This window comes from Chlamydotis macqueenii, chromosome 1, assembly GCF_036417535.1.
Source record: "Chlamydotis macqueenii isolate bChlMac1 chromosome 1, bChlMac1.mat, whole genome shotgun sequence".
Lineage (NCBI taxonomy): Eukaryota > Metazoa > Chordata > Aves > Otidiformes > Otididae > Chlamydotis > Chlamydotis macqueenii.
In genome coordinates, this window is record NC_141556.1 from 109,355,530 (window position 1) to 109,375,423 (window position 19,894).

Consider the following 19,894-nt stretch of genomic DNA (forward strand, 5'->3'; position numbering starts at 1 on the left):
GCCATCTATTTATATGCAGTGTTGAAGACAGGATGTTGAGCAAGGAGGCCTTTGAATCTGACCCATTATGGCCATTTTTATGCCACATAATGGTCTAAAATTTGCATTCCTGCTAATGCTGGTTATCCTGTAGGCATCTCTCCTACTGGCATAGAAGCATATTTTTTAAAGTGTAGTGCAGCTTTCAATTCTTCATGGAGAAAGCAGGTCTAGTAAGAAGGATTTACCCAATTTCCTTGTGTTGCCATCCCAAGCTGCCATTCTGGACCCTGGGAAGGCAAAGCCAAGGCTCATACAGCAGAATTTCGCACAGAAAACTGCATTTCAAGGTGCCGTTGCAGTCTGATAAGCAAAGATGGAGCAAAGATGCCTCTGTTCTGATACCTGCATCTCCTCAGGTCCATGCTCAAGGGTAGATCACCTCGATAATGTACAAATGAAGTGCTTTAAGCTAACATTTTTTGTCAAATTTACTTTATTAAAAAGGAAGTTATGTTTGGGGACTGTTTCAAAGGTACATTAATGTGGACTTGGGATGTTTTTTTTCTATACATGCAATAATTCTTTAAGCTGCCCTGTTGCATACGTTGCTGGTCTCTTACAGCCAGCTGGTGGATTCCCAGGCAGAAGCTGTCACATGCACATGGATTTCCAATGCGCTTGCAAATGCTGTGATCCCTAGAGAGGCATGGTCCTTTTTGGGCTGAAATGCTCAGTCATTGTGATGAGATGTTCTGCTTAGGAATTCCAGGCACAACTTAGACCTCGCTGTGGATCATGCCATTCCACCTTTTTTTTTTCATAAGTAATGGATGTGATATGTTTCACAATGATATGTTTCATCTTATGTTGTTGCTCTCAGATTGCACGTGTGAGAACACAGCATCTCGAAAATGATTTACAAACAGGGATGCAGTGTCTGATTGCACTTTATTTGTGAAGGAAAAGGCATATGTTTGCCTTGTGGTGTGTGCTGTTGATCAAAATCCAATGAAAAGTGTACTGGCTCCATCAGTGACAGACATGTTAGTTATCCAAAAAAAAAAAAAGGCAAAATGCTGAATACTGTATGGAGATAATATACAACTTATTGATTCTCTCTGTATGGTTTATGGCTGTAATGGAGTTTATGAAAACCCTAAGCCAGTCTATTTTATCTTTGTAAATAATTGACTGAAGATGCTGTTCTAAATTGGATAAGTGGAATGAGATACATGCAAGGAGAAGACTGTATAAGTACTTATATGTATATGGTACATTTAAGCCCTTTTTGGCAAAGTTCAAATAAACTTCTTCATAGTGTGTGAAAATCAAAGATCTAATTTTGATTTTAAATCTGTTGTCACAACTATCCTTAGCTCTGCAGCAATTTGCATTTCAAGTGTACTGGAATCTCTGAGCATCTCCTTTGTGTGTTGTATAATTACTGTTAATATCTGATTTCACAGTTATTTATAGCCTTGATATTTTACTTGACTGTTGCTAGTATCTCATTTGCTATTCTGACCACCTTGAACAGCTTTCTCCATGATACTTTCTGGAGTGTCTAGTTTTTTATCCTCTAGCTATATCTTCTAATTTCTCTCTGGCTGTAACACAGTCTCAGACGGTATTTTTAATTTTGTATTGCAGGGTTCAACATGGATGCCATGTGTAGAGAGTGTAGTAAGACTAACGCACAGGCAGAAGATGAGGGCCCTTAGTGTCCTAAAGAGGTGACTTTGAGAGGCCAAGGTTCACAGAGCTCCTGGTTCCAGCTAGGTGTGGGGCTACTTATATTCTGCCTAAGTTCAGGTTGCCACCTAAAGGAGAACTCTATCCTTTTGCCAGTGGCACTCATTTCCACCCAGCCTTTTGTGCTGGCACTTGGTTTATGTGGCTGTTTAACGAGCCATATCGAGTACTGATCTACCTGCAAACTAATCTTGTATTTCTTCTGGTTTGTTTTTGGCTCAGTTCCCTAATCTGCTTTACGATGCAGCTGTAAGATGCGAGTGTCAGCACAAACAAGGTGGAGGAACAAATGATTGAGGTCAGGAGGGAGGGCAGAAAGGACTGCCTCTTTTGGCAGATGTCCTGATTTACGCCATGGGTTGAAGGTCCTGGGTTACACACTCGGTGAGAACTGGCAAATGGGAATTGCTGCCTTGCATGGGAGCAAAAGTCTGCCAGAAAGGTGATTGGCAACATCACTCATCTTTAAATGGCAGCTGCTTCTGGCTCCCTGTTCAGCTTCTATTGACAAGCTCTGTCTAATACGGGAGACGTATGTGAAGTCTGGCACCCCAGCCTTAGAAAGTTATTCATCCCTGCTGCACTGCACCCGGTGGTCCAGGTTACATAAAGGACTCCGCAATGTAAACTGACATAACTACACGCCTTATAGGAGATAAGCGTAATTACCCAAACCCCTAGGACGAAGCACCCATAACATTTGCCAAGCAAAAATTCAGATAATTGGAAGATCTGGCTTAGCACATTCTGAAATTGGCGTGTCGGATCTAAAAATCTCTGATTCAGTCTTTCTAGCTCGGTGAGTTGGATTTCCAGTTGGGAGACTCATTCAGCAGGGCTTAGGTTTTAAACCAGATATATAAAAACCACCAAAGCCTTTGCCTCAGAGTCTGCCATGGGAGTTACATTCCTGGATAAATCAGAATACCATCTGTACTGCCAACTGTGATGTGAGAGAGTTAAACGAGGTTTTCTAAGCGACCAAAGACAACTAACAAAAATTGGTAATACCTCTCTCCAGGCTACTTTACTTTTCCTAGACTGTCCCAGGGCTCTGAAGGGTATATTTCTGATTGGGACTCAAAGTTGCACAGATCTAATTTACGTGAAACCCTAGGCAGGCAGGCAGGCAGGCAGATAATGTTACATAATGGGCCATAGGTGATGTCTGAATTGGATAATAAATCCTAATCTGTTTATTAAAAATGGAAGCAAACAGTTTTGGGAAAGACAGAGTGTGAACTAGAGAGGGCTGTTGGTGGCAAAAGGAAAGAACTATGGTGGGTGAATGGTAAATGAAGTTTATACTGTTCAATTGTGCTGATGATTTTGGCAAAGACAATCACGGGAGGCACTGCAGGAGCTCGGTCATTGGGCAGTGGCAGCTCGTGTTCTGTCAAAATTCTCTCCCTTTTGTCATACGTACATTAATTATCAGGCAAAAACTCAACCATAGTTAAGGGTAAATGCACATCAGGAACTGAAGGGAGGCTTTCCAGAAACATTGTAATTAAGTGCAAACTAGGTACTTTTAATTTTAGAATGTTTACGTAAACCTATACATGTTAATGGACAGAAATGCTTGTCTAAATACCCTGAAGTTTACCCCGGAGTGATGTAGTAATTACCTGGTTATGAGTTGTGCAGATGATTTATCTGGTTTATCTGGCTTTTAAAGGCTTGATATTTTCCTTCTTTTTTATTTTCACTTTTTAATGCTCCTATTTTCACAACACAGCGCAGATAACATATTTAACAGTGCATCCCTATGATTATGAGTGAAGGGGGAAAGCGCAGGCAAGAGTAGACAACAAGAAGCAAGAGCTGAAGGTGAGGTAGTAGCTACTCAGTTAATCTGTGAGGAGGAGATCACGGGCAATAACGTGAAGCCAGAGCAGAGACGTGGTCAGAGTGGCAAGCAGAAAGGATACTTTTATCAGCATTGTTTCAAACCAGCTATAACAGTAAGTATTAAAAGAGGAAAAGAAGCAATTACAGTAGCAAACCCTAACTGAATTTTGAAATACCTTTTAATAATGTGCAGTAAAGGAACTACGTCTTTACCTATGCAATTGGGGTATGTTCTGGATGTGTCCTGCTTACCTGCTTGAAGAGAAACACATATCCAATGACAAAGTTTGGCTTAATTTGTAATTGAGAGCACACGCTCATGAATTTGCAAATAAGAATTAGTATAGGGACTTCCAATGCTGTAGGTATTTTTGTTAGTGGGGCCTGGGCTAGTCACGAAACCCCTCCATTGTAAATGTAATTGAACGTCTGTTTTGTTTGAAAAGTAATCAAAGATACAGATTATATAAGCCTTCAATATTCATTGTTATTTACCTCTGAAAGATTCAGCTGTTTTACTTTGTGATTGCTTTTCGAAAGGAAATGATGCATTGTAATCAATTTACTGTGTGCAGTTTTAAATGTCAGGGACATTTTTGTAACTTAACTAGCAGACTCATGCAGTAAGGCATGATGTAGACTTTTTGAAGTAGGGCTATTTTAAGGATCAACTTCTAAGAGATTTCAGGTTCAGCATATCTAAGTACAGTATATGCTTTCTTATTGTTTGCACTTTCTTTAATTTAAAATTGAGGGGCATTTCAGGCAACAGCTAAGATGCATTAATTGAGGTATATTTTTGATATTTTGTTTCACTTAATTGCTATTTTTCTGATTATTCCTTTAAATGTGATAAGTACACAAACTATTGACTATGATCACTTTTGAGTATTGACACTGTGTTTGGAAGTTCTTGGGAAACAGTACATGTTTCCTTATTATCAAAATATGTACTTGAGTGCATAATTCAATTAAAATGTCATAATCATAAAATGTTTAAAGAAGCAAACTGCTCTATGCACTAATTTGAAAAAAAGAACTTTTTTAATGGAACTCCATGTAGCTTTTGTAGATACTTAGGCCTCTCTCCACTGTTGGTTGAGTTTATTTAAAGAGCTTTTCTAGTCACCTTTGAACCCAAATGATTTCTCCAGATGTACAGAAGTGAACAATGTAAAAATCTTGCTGCTTCAGCAGAACAGGATCCAGCTGGCAGGGAACTGGATCTGCAAGTCATTGGTTACAGCTGTGTTTCGATTTATGTGATGGTTGAAAAAATAAATTACTGGATTAAATGGCTAGAAAGAGGACTCTTTGTTTAGCCCTTGTGTGGGGACTGAAAGTGTTTATGGTGCTGTTTTCTACAGAGCCTTTGCAAAGTAAGCCGGACAAATAGATGTATTCAAAACTTCTCTGAAATGTTACGCATTCAGCTTTATTTCTTTACAGAAGAAACTGTATGTTTTTGTGTAACACTGTCAGCCAGCAACCATTTTTAAGGTCTCGTCTCTTGGCCTTTGAGAGTGGCGGTAGCATTTTAGCCATGTCTTTTAGGCATTGCAGTTTATCACTGGAAGGCAGTTTCCTTTAGTTAAAGGTTTTAAAATGCGTTTCTTGGCATGCACACAAATACATGCGGGGACTCTGTCAAACTCGTAACTTTTTAATGGGTTTAATATTTCAGCTTTGTATACCACTTACCATTTGCTCTACATAATAATGCTGATGTAATTGTAAATTGGGCGCACAATAATTTACAGAGCAGGCACAATGAAATCAGAAACTAATGCCAAGTGTTTGGCTTGTCGTATATCTTATTTTAATGTTCTAACGATGTAGGTGAATAATTTCTTCAAGACAGTGATTATGTCTTATTACCTGATACCCTGATTCTGCAAAGATTTGCATGCTCAATTTTGCTGAACAGTTCCACTGTCTTTGCTAAGGCTGCATGGTGCACAGAGCACATCACAGCTTTCTTAGCTATTTTGCTAAGAAATGTGTTATTTTCTTAAAAATTCTTTTTAAGAGTGCAGTCCTGTGAAATCCCATGAGCTGCCTTTTCTACTGAAGGTAACTTGGGTTGAAGGAGTTGAGACGTAACTTCTTGCAGTGAAGTCCCAACTCCACTGAAGTCACTGAGCATTTTGCCACTGACTCTTCTTAGGCTGCAATTTCACCTTTAGAACTGGATTTTAATGTTTTTACTTGTAGCAAATATCACAAGACCCACAAGTGATTTCTCTTAAGTAATGCAACTGCTCATGAAGTGATGGGCTACCCAATGTGAAACAAAAGATTTGATATTAGACCAAGGGTAGTTTTAAAGGCTTCTTGCAGATGCTACGGAAAGATAAAAGCATGTAACTTTTAGTCATGACAGACAGTGATCATATAGCGCATTTTGTAAAGTTTTAGCTGGCTTTCAGCATAATGGTTTGCAAATCCAGGAGCCTTTCAGCACTTATATCTGTTTATTCAGCAATATTTCCTAGCAATTATTTTAGGCTGACCATTTAGTTTCGTTTTGCAGTTATAAAGCAGTCATAGCTGTAGCCGGGTATCAGTTGCATTGTATTTATTAAAGCATTTCTAAACCAGTGTATAACCGTGGAAATTATCAATTGTAAATGAATTGGAATTGTCGTATCGAGATCTAATTACTTTTCTAAAAACAGTTTGCACAAACTATTTTTAAAGGATTGCCTTTTATAAAATCCTACAAATGCTGACCAAAGAGAGCTAAATACCAGAACACGAGTTCTTTTCCAAGGCAAAAACGAAATCAAACAAACTGGCTAAGTTCCATCATAAGCCACCCTCAGAAATACCAGAGAGAGGCTTAAAATATTTTAAATAGAATAGTTCCCCTCCCCCCTTTTTTATTGCTGTCCCTGAGCAGCATTATTACATTAAGAGCCATGCGACAGAAAGTCGTGGTGATGCAGAATAAATAACCATAATGTATCAAAAGCAGACAAAGGTGTGATTGATCTGTCTGGAATTGGCAGACTCTTTCGCTGTGTCAGGCTGTTTCTTTGATCAATGAAGGTATAGCCTCTGACCCTTAAAAAAAATCAATGAGATTGATTGAAAGGAGAGGGAGAACTATGAGAATGCAGGATAGCTTTAACCTTCACTGTCTAGCAAATGTAAAATATTCTTGTTTTGCAGGCATTGAACCTGCTATTTTCTACTTTCTTATTAAAATGCTTTGCTTTTCCCCAGCCTGCTTTCGAAATCTCTTAAAATAAAGCTGTAGAAATGGCATATCCAAATGTTGCTCAGAAATGTTGATCTTCAAATCACATTGTTGAGAAAATAGGAGGGTTTTTTTTTTCTATAGGAGAATTCTATACATTCTGTTACTGTTTGCAGTACGGACAGAATGCCTTTAATTTCCTTTTATAAACTCTGATTCTTATTTGACATATACATATCCAAGAATCGGTGCTCAGAAAAATAGTTCAGATAATTTCAGAGATGCTATCCATCCAAATAAAGTTACTTGAATCACCCTGTTTGCAGGATCAGGCCCACACAATAGTGTGAAACTAGAGTGGCAGGGTGCTTTCTGGGAACAAACAAAATATTTTGGTGATCTTGTTCTACGTAATCATGCGGTTTTATTGATTTTATATATATCTCTGTATACATGTATGCCTAATTAGTAAGGAAAGAATAAAAATGTCGTACTGGAAAATTTATGAGGCGGGATTTTTAAAACGGTGCTTGGCACTTTGTATCTTTCTTACTGAATATACTGCAAATGCAAACTTGACTGTTTAGTCAAAAACAGTGTTATGAACAGTTGGAATTTCATTTTAGTACCAGACCCTTTCTTCACATTGTGCTGCTGATGTATTAAGCAGTAACACAAAGCAATTAGTGAAGTAAGTATAAAACTGTTCATACTTAGAAAAGTTAATTCGTTCATTATTTCATGCTTTTGAAGCTCAAGAAAACATAGGTCAAAAAAGAATAAACATCATAGTGGTTGTTTTCACAAATAATTACCTTTTAATTGAAAGTGTCAGTGAAATCAAGGTCTATTGAATAGTATTCATATACTCTCAAAGTAATTCAGACTGAAGTAATTTCTGCTGTCATACGTCTGTGTTTTAATAAAGGGCAGGTAAATTGACAAGTCAGCAAGGAGACGATATAATAGCATTTCTCGAGTAAGAAGGAGCTTGCGTAGGGAGAGAAGGATATTGCTGTATCTCTGTTTTTTTATTTGTGTAATTTCCTTTCTGTAATAGATTGTGTAGGCTATATATATTTTTTAATACTTCACGATCAGGTGGGAATTTCAGCTAAGTTACAAAAGGCACGGTTACTAAAATATAAGGCAAAGTCTGGGTGTAGCATTTCTAAAAAAGAAATTAAGAGGGTAGATTTTTGTGATAGATCAGGGACTACATAGCTGTGGGATTTTTCTGAAGTCCTTATCCCCTTGCTGTTCATCTGTGAGGTGAGAAGGTATCACAGACAATCATTCAAAACTATGGCATATGCTCAGACACTGGTCAATCTAACAGTCTCATTCTTCTGAGTCGTTTAAATGCTACATTAAAGGAGGATAAACCTTTTCTTTTAATGGATATCCCTTTCATGTGCACTGTGATGAAGAAACTTTTGCTGCTAGAAAAAGAAAAGGGATGAGGGTATTACTTCCCGGTTGGGAATATGAGGATGAGAACTGCAAAATCAGATTAACGTTTGATATGAGTGTTAGACACGTTCTGATTTTGCTCCAATAGTATCTAATTCTTGTCACTGCCGTCTCTTAACATTATTATTTGTTATTCTAGAGAATCCTTACCTATCACACGAAGTTTGTGTTAATATTGCAAATCACCTTACTCTTGTTGCCTAAGAAAGAAAAGGCTCATCCTGTATTTGAATGGGTTTTGACATCTGACATCCACGTCCAGCCTCATGTCTCCTCCCTCTCTGTCCACAAGGAATAACCCAGGAAATTTTTTTTTTTTAAATTTTTTTTGTTTTTCAGTTTCTGGGTGGTTTCAGCAATGGCTGCTACTCTCATTCTGTCCTTCATGTACACAAACTGCATCTTTCCAGTGTGGATGTGAATGCTGTCCCCTTGTGGATAATGCTTCACTGCTGCCTGCAAAACTGAGCAGTACCCTTCCTCCAGTTTAAGGTGGTGTCTGGTGCATTGCTAAAGAACAGAATTCAGGTTCTTTTTGTATCTCATTCCACTGTCAGCTAAGTCTTTCCCAGAAAAGATGCAAAGCTGAGGTCATTTTTTTTTCCATCTCTGAGGGGTCAGTTGCTGCAAGAAAGTCATTCCTGGCTGAGGTATAAGCCTGTTAAAAAGCGCCTGTGCTAGCAGCTGAATAGTTTTCTAGACCAATTTTTTACATTTCTACTAATGAAAACAGCTGGGTCATTAAATCCAGCAATCGATCTCCAATTATAACCTGCCTTAGATAGCGTGGCGCCCTGCCCCAGCAGGTGCCTTCCCTACAGACAGACCCTCAGCCTCAGCCTCCGCCTCTGCCGTGAAACACCTATTTGCTGTCCCTGACACTTACCCACTCCTAGCACCTCTAGGAACAGAAATTCTTCCCCAAAATATCATTGTCATGGCGTGGGGGCTAATTGTGCTGTTCGACATTCACAGGGCTACGGGGACTAGGGCTGTGCCTTTGGTCTCTCCCGCTGAAGAGCAGATCTACGGTTAAAAAAGGTGTGGTTCTGCTTGGAAACAGAGGCAGTGTGTACAAACAGTGATGCAACTGTAAATGTAATGGGGTTTTCTTTCGCTATTTTTATTTGAGTCTACCAGTAGAATAAATCAAATTTCAGAGACCAAAATTCTGGATACCTGCTACCTGGACTCTTTCTTTCTTCCTGAGAAACTGAGAGGATACGTGACAATTTCTGGACCATTTTTATTAAAAGCTTTTTGATCTTTTCCGGACCTGCACGGTATTTTAAAAAAATTAAATGGATGACATTTAATCTTCATATGTTGAATAGTAATTACAGGCAAGGTTTTAAAGTGGGTCTGCTTGTATTCAAACCCTATGGGGTTTTTTTTCTGCTTCCATCGCACAGGGATTTTACTGTACTGTGGATGCAAAATGTAAATGATTAGGTAATTCCATGAAATTCAGACATGCATACAAAAATGTCTTTCTAACTTTTTCGCACTTGCCCTCAAACTGAAAATGGATTTTCCTAGTGGTTGATTAACCAGAAATGAGTTATTCCTAACTAGATTGAGGGGAGAGGAGTTCTATAATGTTGGATCAGTGAAAGGAGTGAACGGCTTCAGTTTAATTCAACTAGTCTTCTATTTTTAATCTCCAAGGAAACAGCTGAGTTGAATGTTAATTAAACAGCAGTCTTTGATCCACCCAGCCACTCCCGGAGGCATAATAATAATATATAAGTGCACATGCAGCAAATGTATAATAGGTACATTTAAAGGAGTGCATCTAACCTTGCCATATTCACATTTAAAACGTTTCTTGCTGACCCGTTCTTATATTATTTCAATAGGGAAAGGGAAAAAGAAGGGGAAATGCCAAGTTACTGATCTGAAAGGTAGGGTAGCAGAGCAAGTGTGAGTTCCTGTTTTGAGGATGTATAAGGGTTAATGATTAGAAGAGTGGAATCAGGAAAGACCTTAAGCCCAGATCTATGACAGTGGTAATTGAGCTGATTGATTACGACATCTCGTTTCAGACGACTATTGATTTAATCTAGTCTGCAGTCCCATTGGCCCCAGAGGTGCTCCCAAGTGAGGCTCAGCACTTGAACCTGGGTACTCTTCCCTACTCACTGTCTGGATATAAATTTCCAGAATCTGCAGCCATTTATAATTTTCACTCATCTTTATGCTTTTATTCAAAAGCTTCTAATTTCAGCAGGCTAATGTTTTTAACCATCGAGGGGGCAGACGGAGGGAAAACGAGACGACACAGACTGAAAAGGGTGGGTTTAAAAAAAAAAAAAGGCAAAACGCAAAACAGAGAGCTGGGGCTATGTGGCTAGTATTTGCATCTGTTGTTTCTGATTCGCAGAGCTAGCAAAGGCTGCTTTTGGAGGCAGTCCACAAAGCTAGGCTATCAGTAGGCAGTTTGCTGTACGCGCACGTTCAATTATTAAAATAGTAGACTTTTTTTTCTGTCTGATAGCCATAGCGAGGTCATGACATTAATTTATCCAGGGTATTGTGGGTAACTATACAGAAAAAAAGCATAAAGGGCACAGATGCTGGAGCAGCAAAAAATGGATGGGTCTGAGCAAAAGGAGATTAAGAGGCGATGACCAATCTAATGTACGTATAGCAGTAAGAAGCTGGCATCCGTCACAGACTATTGATGGCAATAAGTATTTTAAGCCATGCTGTGCATGTGTTAATTTTTTTTTATACCTCAGTAAATGTAAGCTGAATGCTGTAATCCTGTATTTTTTCAGTTTCCCAAATCCGATTTCGGTCTTGTTTTTGTTGTCTCATGCTTGGCGTTCTCCGCTTGCTCTCTGTCTCTGTCTGTGGGTGTGTCTGTCTCCGTCTCTCCCTTTCTCTGAGATTACAAACTTAACTGTTTCCTAATTATTTACTTTCCTCCATCCTTTACCTAAGAAATTAATTACCATCATGACGGCTGCTCATAAGCGCATACAAACTGGGCTTAGGGCGTGTACCCCGGCGTTTTGGTTTTCTTTCTTTACTTCAGGGCTGCGCGGTGCTTTCTTTTGGACCTTTCCTGCGAGCGGATGCCCTTCACATTTGCTGCTGGCGTAAGGTTGCCAAAAGGCTACCTGAGCCGGGACTGCGGTGTAGCACTGCATCCTGGGACCTCCCTGCCCGGCTACGCCGAGAGTTTCTACGGCACCAGGCAGCTTTGAGAATTGGCTGACGAATTGCGTATCACCTGTCCCCCTTTCTGATAAACAGTTTTTATACCACGAATCACAGTGGTGTGGTATTGTCTGGAAAACTAATTCCCAAATACTGTTGGCGTAAAAAGGGAAAAGCTGAAAGATTGTCAACACCGTAAGTCATTAAAGTCCCTTGCCTTAAGAACAAAGGAACAAGGTAAAAATGCACACAGTAATTGTGCTCTGTGGATTTTCATAGCCTGTCAGACAACCTGTGCCTGTATTTCAGTTAATAGCCTTTGTGCTTTGTTTTGTGTTGTGTATTTCGTATGTGCATCTTGAGTTTCTGTGTGTGTGCGTGTGCGCGTATTTGATATATGTGTCTGTGCACAGACTGCTCTACCAATACGAAACAAGTACCATACAGATAAATACACAAATGTAGCTCAAACATGCATTTTCAGTGCTCGGTGTGGTGGTGCGGGTGTATTCTCATTGTTCTCTCGCAGTGCTCCCTCTGAGGCAAGCAGCTTCTATTTTTTAATTTTTTTTTTTTTAATTAAGGAGTCTAAAATTTAAAAAAGAAAAAAATTACTTAGTTCTGTTAAATACCGATTGAAGTCCAGATTTCAGCACAGTGAATGGTGATTCAGACCCTGGCAGTGTTTTGGCTATGAGACAATTCCTACTTATAAAGAGCACAATGAGTATACGGAGGGGGAAAGATAGCCTTAATTTTGAGGAAGATTAATATTAGTCTTTTTAATGTTCATTGTTTTCTGAAGAAATGAATCCTTGCAGCTTTTGAGAGCTAGTGTGTCCTTCCCACTGGTATTTATTCGAGCAAAGGAAAAAATGAAGAAGGCGTAGAATAAACTCCTAAGACTGTTCAAGAATTACTGGCATTATTTCTCTCTGCATCACGTGTGAGCCTGGTTGCCTGCTATTCCTGAGGCAGAGGATCGAGGATGAAAGTCTGTGTGTCAGAGCCTGTTTTCACAACTGCATTTGGAGATCTGTCTTATTGATTAGGAAAAAAAGGGGGTGGGAATAGGAGTGTGAGGTGAGGGGAGGACCGACTGACTACTGGCTTATTGCAGCTCAAGACATTTTCTTCCGGAAAGATGTCAAACAACTGAGACACAGCAACAGAGGAAGTAGAAAGGTGGAAAAATAAGAAGAGGGACCCTTTGGAAGAAATGAAGGCATTCCTTATGAGAGCCTTGAGGCTTTTTTTTTTCTTCTAACATCTGACCCACAAGGGCTAGAGTGACAGCGTCATGCAAATGCTGCAGTCCAGCAGGTCTGAGAGAGGGTGGATGCTAGAGAGTGAGTTAATGTTAATGATGAGTGCAGTGAAAATACCAGCCGATACCACCCCCTCCACACACAACTGCTCTGAGTCAGCATCCGCTGCTTTGCCTTGCCTTTTTGTGCGTGCGCGCGCGTGTGTGTGTGTGCATGTGCGCGCGCATGTGTATGTGTGTGTGTGTGAGCGCGCGTGTGTGCTAGTGACTGTGTGTGTGCATGGAAGGTAAAGCCAGTCAGTCAGTGAGAAGCAAAGGTACGTTTGAGAGCAACTAAAATCTGACTGATTTCCATCTTCAGAGCATCAGATGTATTCCCTAAAGAGGATGGGTCTATGCGATGGGGGTGGTATAATTATGTTAATGTCATATTTATAGAGGGGAGAGATTTTTCATTCTAATTATTGATTTGAAAGCTGTGGTCAAAATTGTTTGTTAAATCATGATCAGCTTTAAAAAAAGAAATTGAATGAAATCTAGGAACTGCTATACATATATATCTCTCATATATATTTTTTTTTGTTTCGTTTAACTATTTTGTGTCTGAGGCATAACTGATTGAATGCTGCACAGTGACAAAGAAACGGCTCTTATATAATGTTGCATTATAGCATCAGCTGAAATAATATTTTAAATAATCCAAAATGTTCTGAAATCTGAAGTATCATTCTGGAGGGGAGGGTGAAGGGCAGGGATGGGGGTGGGGGGCACTGGCAAATCTTTTCTTCAGCAGAGCGCTCTGTACAGCTTTCTTGTAAATGGATGATTCACCTGTTCGACCAGCAGAGATTCTAATTCTTCCCCCTCTTCTCTTTTTTTCCTTTTTAAAGCTGAACGGCTTCCCTAAGAGCACTGAGTTTTCTATGCCAGATTCTGCTCCAGTGGCTAGGACCTTTATGGCTGCTGTTTCTTTTGCTCTGGGCTCTGATGGAGGAAAAAAAAAAAAAAAGCCACGGTGGATCTCGTCCCTAAAGTAGAAATTTTCTTTTTTGTTCTGCAAACAAGGCTAAAGATCGGAGGAGAATGAATGCGAAAGTAATTTGGGATTGTGGTCGTGCTATTAAAAATGTTCGGCTTCAGAATGAAATTGTTCGGGAAATCCAAGCATTTCTTCTTACTGTACCGACAGTATTTGAAAGTTATGTGTGCTTTGAGTAATCTGGTTCAAGTGACAACAATCTCTGCATGTCAATGTTTTCTACAGCTTATGGAGTGAAAGCTAGCTCTGCCATTGGAAAGGAAGAAGCTTTTGCTAGCAGTCTGTAGAAGGATTAAATGTTGAACGTGGGGAAGAGGCAAAAAGTGAATACACGCCCAAAGGTTATCCTTGCATCGTGAATGGGTTTAAAGTACTCTGTAACCCAGGGCCCACCTGAATAGTAGGACTAAAAGTATAATGGGGAAATATTTCAATTAGAAACCCCTTAACAAGCATTTAATCCTTCTTTCAGGCATTAAGGGAAATAGAATAAAATTGTTACTGTACAAATCTGCTGGAAACAGATTTTAACCCATTTTTAGACGCTTCCCTCGGATGCATTATAATATGGCTACTTGCGAGATGAAGCAGTGAAGATTTTTTTCCTGTGTTCTTTGTTTTTTCTTTTGAAAAGTTAAGGACTATACTCTAAGAAAAGTCTGTTCATTGTTTGATTGTATGTATGTGTCTTGCCTGCTTATTTGATCTTTTCTGCCCCCTACTTGAAACAGTGATTTGTTTATTTGGGAGGAAGTTGTTGTTGTTGTTGGTTTGGGGGGGATGTTGTTTTTTGGGTTTGTTTTGGTTTTACTTATTTTTTTAACAATAGCAGTGAAAGTTTTACTGACAGCGATTATGACTACTAAGCAATTCAGTTTGTTGGAAGACGAATTCTACTGGATCATATCAGACTTTTCCTAGTCCCTGAGACCCTAACTTGTGAGGTTTTTTAGCAACAATCACAAGTCAGGCTCTTGGGACCTAGGCGGAGGGGAACCAGCAGCTTTGGACTGTGATTGTTTCTCTGCAGAATTTAGAGAGCCAAAGGAGCTTTCCTTGTCTGGAAAGGAAAAAAAGGAAAATATACTTATTTCAAATGTTAAGCAGCAGAACTGTTCCTAAAAGAAAAAAAAAACTTTTATCCATTGTGCAACATTAGGATGTTACATATTTGTATGTTTAGAAAACTGGACTAGATGCCTTGTAACATTTAGAATTAAAATGTAAACTGAATGCCATTTTGCACCTCCAAAAAAAAACCCCTAACTCAAAATGAAAAAACCCCAACTCAGAACAGATGCTAAAATATACAAAAGGTTTTCAACCATATTATTATAATTATAGCCAGTTCTGACAGATAATTACCACAAAGTGTATTTTCAACTGTATTTTTACTGCATTAATTAACTTTTAAAACATAAAGCATAAACACTGATGTTTGAGGCCTAGAAAACATTCATTCTATTGTTGTTTGAATAATGATTTCAGTCTACAGGAAAACTGTTGCTTAGCTTTCCCTGTAACATGGGGCAAAGATTATTTTGTAGTTAGTTGCCATCATTTTTCTTTGTCTAAGTGGGAACACAATATGACATTTAAAGTATTCTCTCATTTAATTTATATTTTAATCTGATAGAGAATATTGGTGTAAGAATCGTACGACAGCATTAAAGTCACTTTGCACACAGAATCACATTTCTTGTACACGTTCAATTTAAACTGAGCTGGAAATACTCTAAGCACCGAACTCAACTCCTAGCCTCTCCATCACTTTTTACATCTGTTCACCTTCTGACAAAAAACAGGGTGAGCTTTAGATTGTCCCTCATGTGTTAAGTACTTCGCTGACTTTGCATAAGAAGATTCACAGGCACACAAGTTATTCTGCACTGTTCACTACTCTTGAACTTCTGATTTTCAACACGTAGTTTGATTTGTATTTCTTAATATTTTATAGGTGGATTAGTTCTGAGTAATTTTTCTCTGTTTCCTGTGTTTTACTCAAGATGCTGCAGGACCTTGTTGATACATCAGACTTCACTTAGACAAAGACTTCACACAGATCAGGCATCTAAACTATTTGTTCATTTCAGAAGTGGCATTTTGGCTGCAGTATATTTTTTCCACTTGTGTGGGAGGAATTGTGTTTTGTTGTAAGCATCAACACTATTGTTACAATAAATTGTTCTTATCTGTTAGTATAAGACTTTTTCTTGTTGTCTTGTTTTCTTAAGAGACAGAAACTATGCGCTGTATGTAGTTTTCAAGTTGCTCAAGATATAATTAGTCTTTAAATAGTCGTAAAAATATTGCCTTAGCAATTACAGTGATGATACAGTTCCTGTAAATATGCAATTCTTTTCTTCGTAAGCTGTCAGTCCCACATGCTAAGAACACTCAAACCAGCTACTTGCAAACATGCAGCCAAAGAGGTGATTTTTTTAATACAGATGTATTATTCAACATTGACTTCTATTTAGACAGTATTAGAAAAGTAGGAAAGATGAACCTACCCAGCTAGGTGCTACACTCATGAAGCACTTAGGTAGCAACTGGCAGGTACTGTGTACAATAGTTTTCAGTACTGAAAACGGTCTATTTAAGATACTGATCGGATGAACAGGTATTCTGCTCATTCAAGCTATATAATGAGATAAAACTGTATTGTGTGTCAGTATATAAATGTCAATATACAATTTAAGTTATGCATCCTATTTATCAAAATTAAAATCCTTATAGATTTAATCAGATACACAATGCACACATCTGTATGTATTAAAGATTTTCATTGCATTTATTTCTGAATCAGCAAAATTTACTTGAGTGTGGATGATTCACATTCAGCACTCTGAATTCATTTTGCATTGAATACTGTACGTACAATGAAGGTGAAACTGTAGTGTGAAACGTCTGTCTCTGTCAGCCTGAAGATTTCAAGTATGCCCTGCTCTGCAGTGAGAGTGAGAGTGAGAAGAAAATGAATCATTAGAAACCCCTTCCTGGCTAATTTGGTGCTACAACGAAAGCTGTAAACATGCGGTACTACCTCTGCATTACTGCTTCAATTGGGATAAGTCCAATGGCTCTTCTCTGCCCATTGTACTCACTGCTGCCCCTTGCCATCAAGATGAAAAAGTTAATACATTGTCAATACATTGTCTTCCTTTTTTCCTCCTCCCTCTTCTTCCCCAGTTTCAACCCAGCAAAACCAACCTCTGGTACACATTGAACTCCTTGTAGTGGGGCAGAGGTAAATGGAGAGGAGGGAGAATCCCGATCTCCACTCGGGCAGAATTCCCACCAAGATCAACAAGATGTTTCCCTGTCCTTAGACTACGGGACAATGCCTACAGACACCATGCAGAAAGCAGTCTTATTTACACATTGACAGTATATGAAAGTTGTCTCTATTAGCACAGATAAATGGAAAGTATCATCTTCGGTATGCTATGCTATAGATGTACGTACAGAATTTCAATATATTCTCTTTTCTACATGACTTTATGTTGTTTCAGTCCACAATGCTTCTAAATGCTATTTAATATGTGATTTCTGAGTAATCAGCTTGTGCTACAACAAAAACAAAAAACCAAAACACAAGCTCTTGCAAAGGAGGAGGAAGAGAGAGAGAGCAAGTGAAAATGGTGTGTGGTGCATACAAAAAAGGAATGATATTAACAATTCGATGAATTCCTAGTTGGTAGACCAGACTGAGCCAGACGCATATATTAACGGCTGTCTGCTGCTGATGTGAGCCTGCTCAATGCAGTGGAAATGAAGGATCACCTAGTCTCTGACACCAGCTTATTTGTACGTTTTAATTTTAAAAAGGAAAATCACTGTTTTACATAAACATCTTAACCCCTGCATGATTTTCATTCTTTTTATCTCCCTCATATTGTTTGCTAATTTACTGTCAACTTAAAGTGCTGTTTAGCTACAGCCCAACAAAACACCAGTCAAAAAGCAGAGGGAAGTATTAGCTTCTCTTTTGTCTGCCATGTACAAATGGGTTATTATTATGATAATTGTCTACTTTAATTTTTAGTCTTCATGGGAGATGCAACAATTTTCCAGAGCTTAATTTTTCAAGTATGTTAAGTTTCAACAAGATAGCATTTCATTTTAAACCTAAATTAAAAAAAAATGCTTATGACTCAAGCTGGGGTGATTTGATCAATTCTTTTCATTAACCTGGAAGTCTTTAGCACCTTAATATAATATTACATATATGAGACAGAATTTCTTTTCAAACCCTATAAACACTAGGATCCATTAATACAGTGCTGAAGACTGTTACATGAGTCAGGGGAATTCCAATCCAAGTTAATTACTGTTGGAATTAGAGGAAAGAATATTTTACTTGAAGTTGTATAACAAGAATCTACAGTTATCACATTTCAGGGCATTGCTGTATTCATTTGATGAAAAATGTCAATGAAGTTTAACAGAAGATGTTATGCATTTCCATGGGTAATGAAAATTGGCACATTCACGATTAGCTAACACAACATTTTCAGTGTGTTAATATGCAGTGCAGCAAGAATTTCTGTAGGCAGTAAATGTAGCCATCAGTTTGATTTGCCCATATGATGATTATGCTCAGTTCCTGGCTGGGTACTTAATTTCACATTGAAAAGCAGTCGTCTCCTCTTAGGAACCGGCTGTAGCCCACAAAAAAAAAAAAAAAAGACCGACTGCTGTCTGAGGTCTATAGCTAGGTAGGTAGATAGATATATGTAACAGAATAAAATAATCTTGGATCCTATAAAAATGCTAGCTGAAACTAAAATTAATTAAAAGTAGATTTATTTTGTTAAGTTCATTTAAAGTGTTTTTGTCCAAACAATGTATCTGGAACATTCATCACCTTGTTAAATTTTTTCTTTGGTTGACGGTTACAATAGATATCTTCAGACTTTGTTGGATGCTACATCATTCCATTCCTTGACAACACTGGAGTTGTTCTTACCTGGTGAATTATCTTCTGACCAGAATCTAGCTATATTAATTTGTGTATAAAGTTGTGTTTTACTTGCAGTACCTGACTAGCAACAAGTGGATGGACTATGGAAGCCTTAGAGAGTAAGTGAACATAAGGTTATTAAGATCAACACTGATAAAATTATTTCATCTTTATAAACATCTTTAACCTATTAAGTAGGATTTAAAATTAATCACAGAATCATCCAGTTGATTATAGACTGAAGTTTATCTGGTAGGCTTTCAGGATTGCAATCTTTACTCCTGTTCCTGCTTATTTAGGAGTTAAGGATTAGTCGTAAAAAAAAAAAATAAACTAGATACGGTAATGATAGTTTGAACAATATGAGTATCCCATAGGGAAAAAGACAGATAATATTCTGTACTTTTCTTCTACTTGTTAGCTGCTACAATGAGCCTGTGATTCTCTACAAGGAGCATTTTCTTTTGTTTAAATGGCCAAGGAAATCCACAAGGTTGTGCTGAGTAGTTTAGTCCTGGTAATTTTGGTTTTGGATGGTTTTCTTCCACTCCCCCCACCCCAGCTTACTTTCTTGGATGTGTGGGTGTCATGCATGGGAAGGTATGAAGGAAAAACAGCTATTCAGCAGAGACACGTCCCACCCCTTTAATTAAGCTTTTCCTGAACTATGTGAAAACACTGGCAATGTGTAAATCCCATTTATGTGAGGTTTTTTTTTTTATTTCTATTTTAACATTCCTAAGTATTATATTAAGATACCTCAGTGATTAAACACGTATGAACATAGTTGCAGTAGTAAGTCACTGGATACTGAAAGGCTTGGATGGCATTGGCACGTAGCCAACTGGAAGATTTTTTTTTTTTTTCATTTAATTCCTTTCACCTAGCAGGCTCCTTAAGCATTAGGCAGAACCCAGTATGTGGCTAAGTTATTGCTCTAGTGTTCATCACACAAAAAGCACAGTCTTAGCATTTGTAAATTTTCTTCAGGGAGGTTTCTAATCTGGACAGCATTTGCGTTTGGGGATTACACCACAGTCTGTTCCCCACCACCTCCCCCTCTAACATGTAACCCTTTCAACTTCTTCAAAGAAGTGGGGAAAAGTAGGTTCTTTTATTAATAGCAGAAAACAAACCGACTGCTGGACTTCCGTGGCAGAGCTCACATAATGCAGCAGGGTGGGAACTGTAACAAAG

At 38.4% G+C, this 19,894-nt stretch overlaps 1 long non-coding RNA gene across 1 annotated transcript in view; it reads left to right on the forward strand.

The window, feature by feature from the left end:
* The window catches only part of LOC147602244 (uncharacterized), a 39,438-nt gene extending 23,503 nt beyond the window's left edge, over positions 1–15,935 (forward strand). The window contains exon 2 of the long non-coding RNA XR_015260747.1: positions 13,583–15,935. This is a non-coding gene — a long non-coding RNA (uncharacterized LOC147602244). The remainder of the gene's footprint in view (positions 1–13,582) is intronic.
* The last annotated feature ends 3,959 nt before the right edge of the window (positions 15,936–19,894 follow it).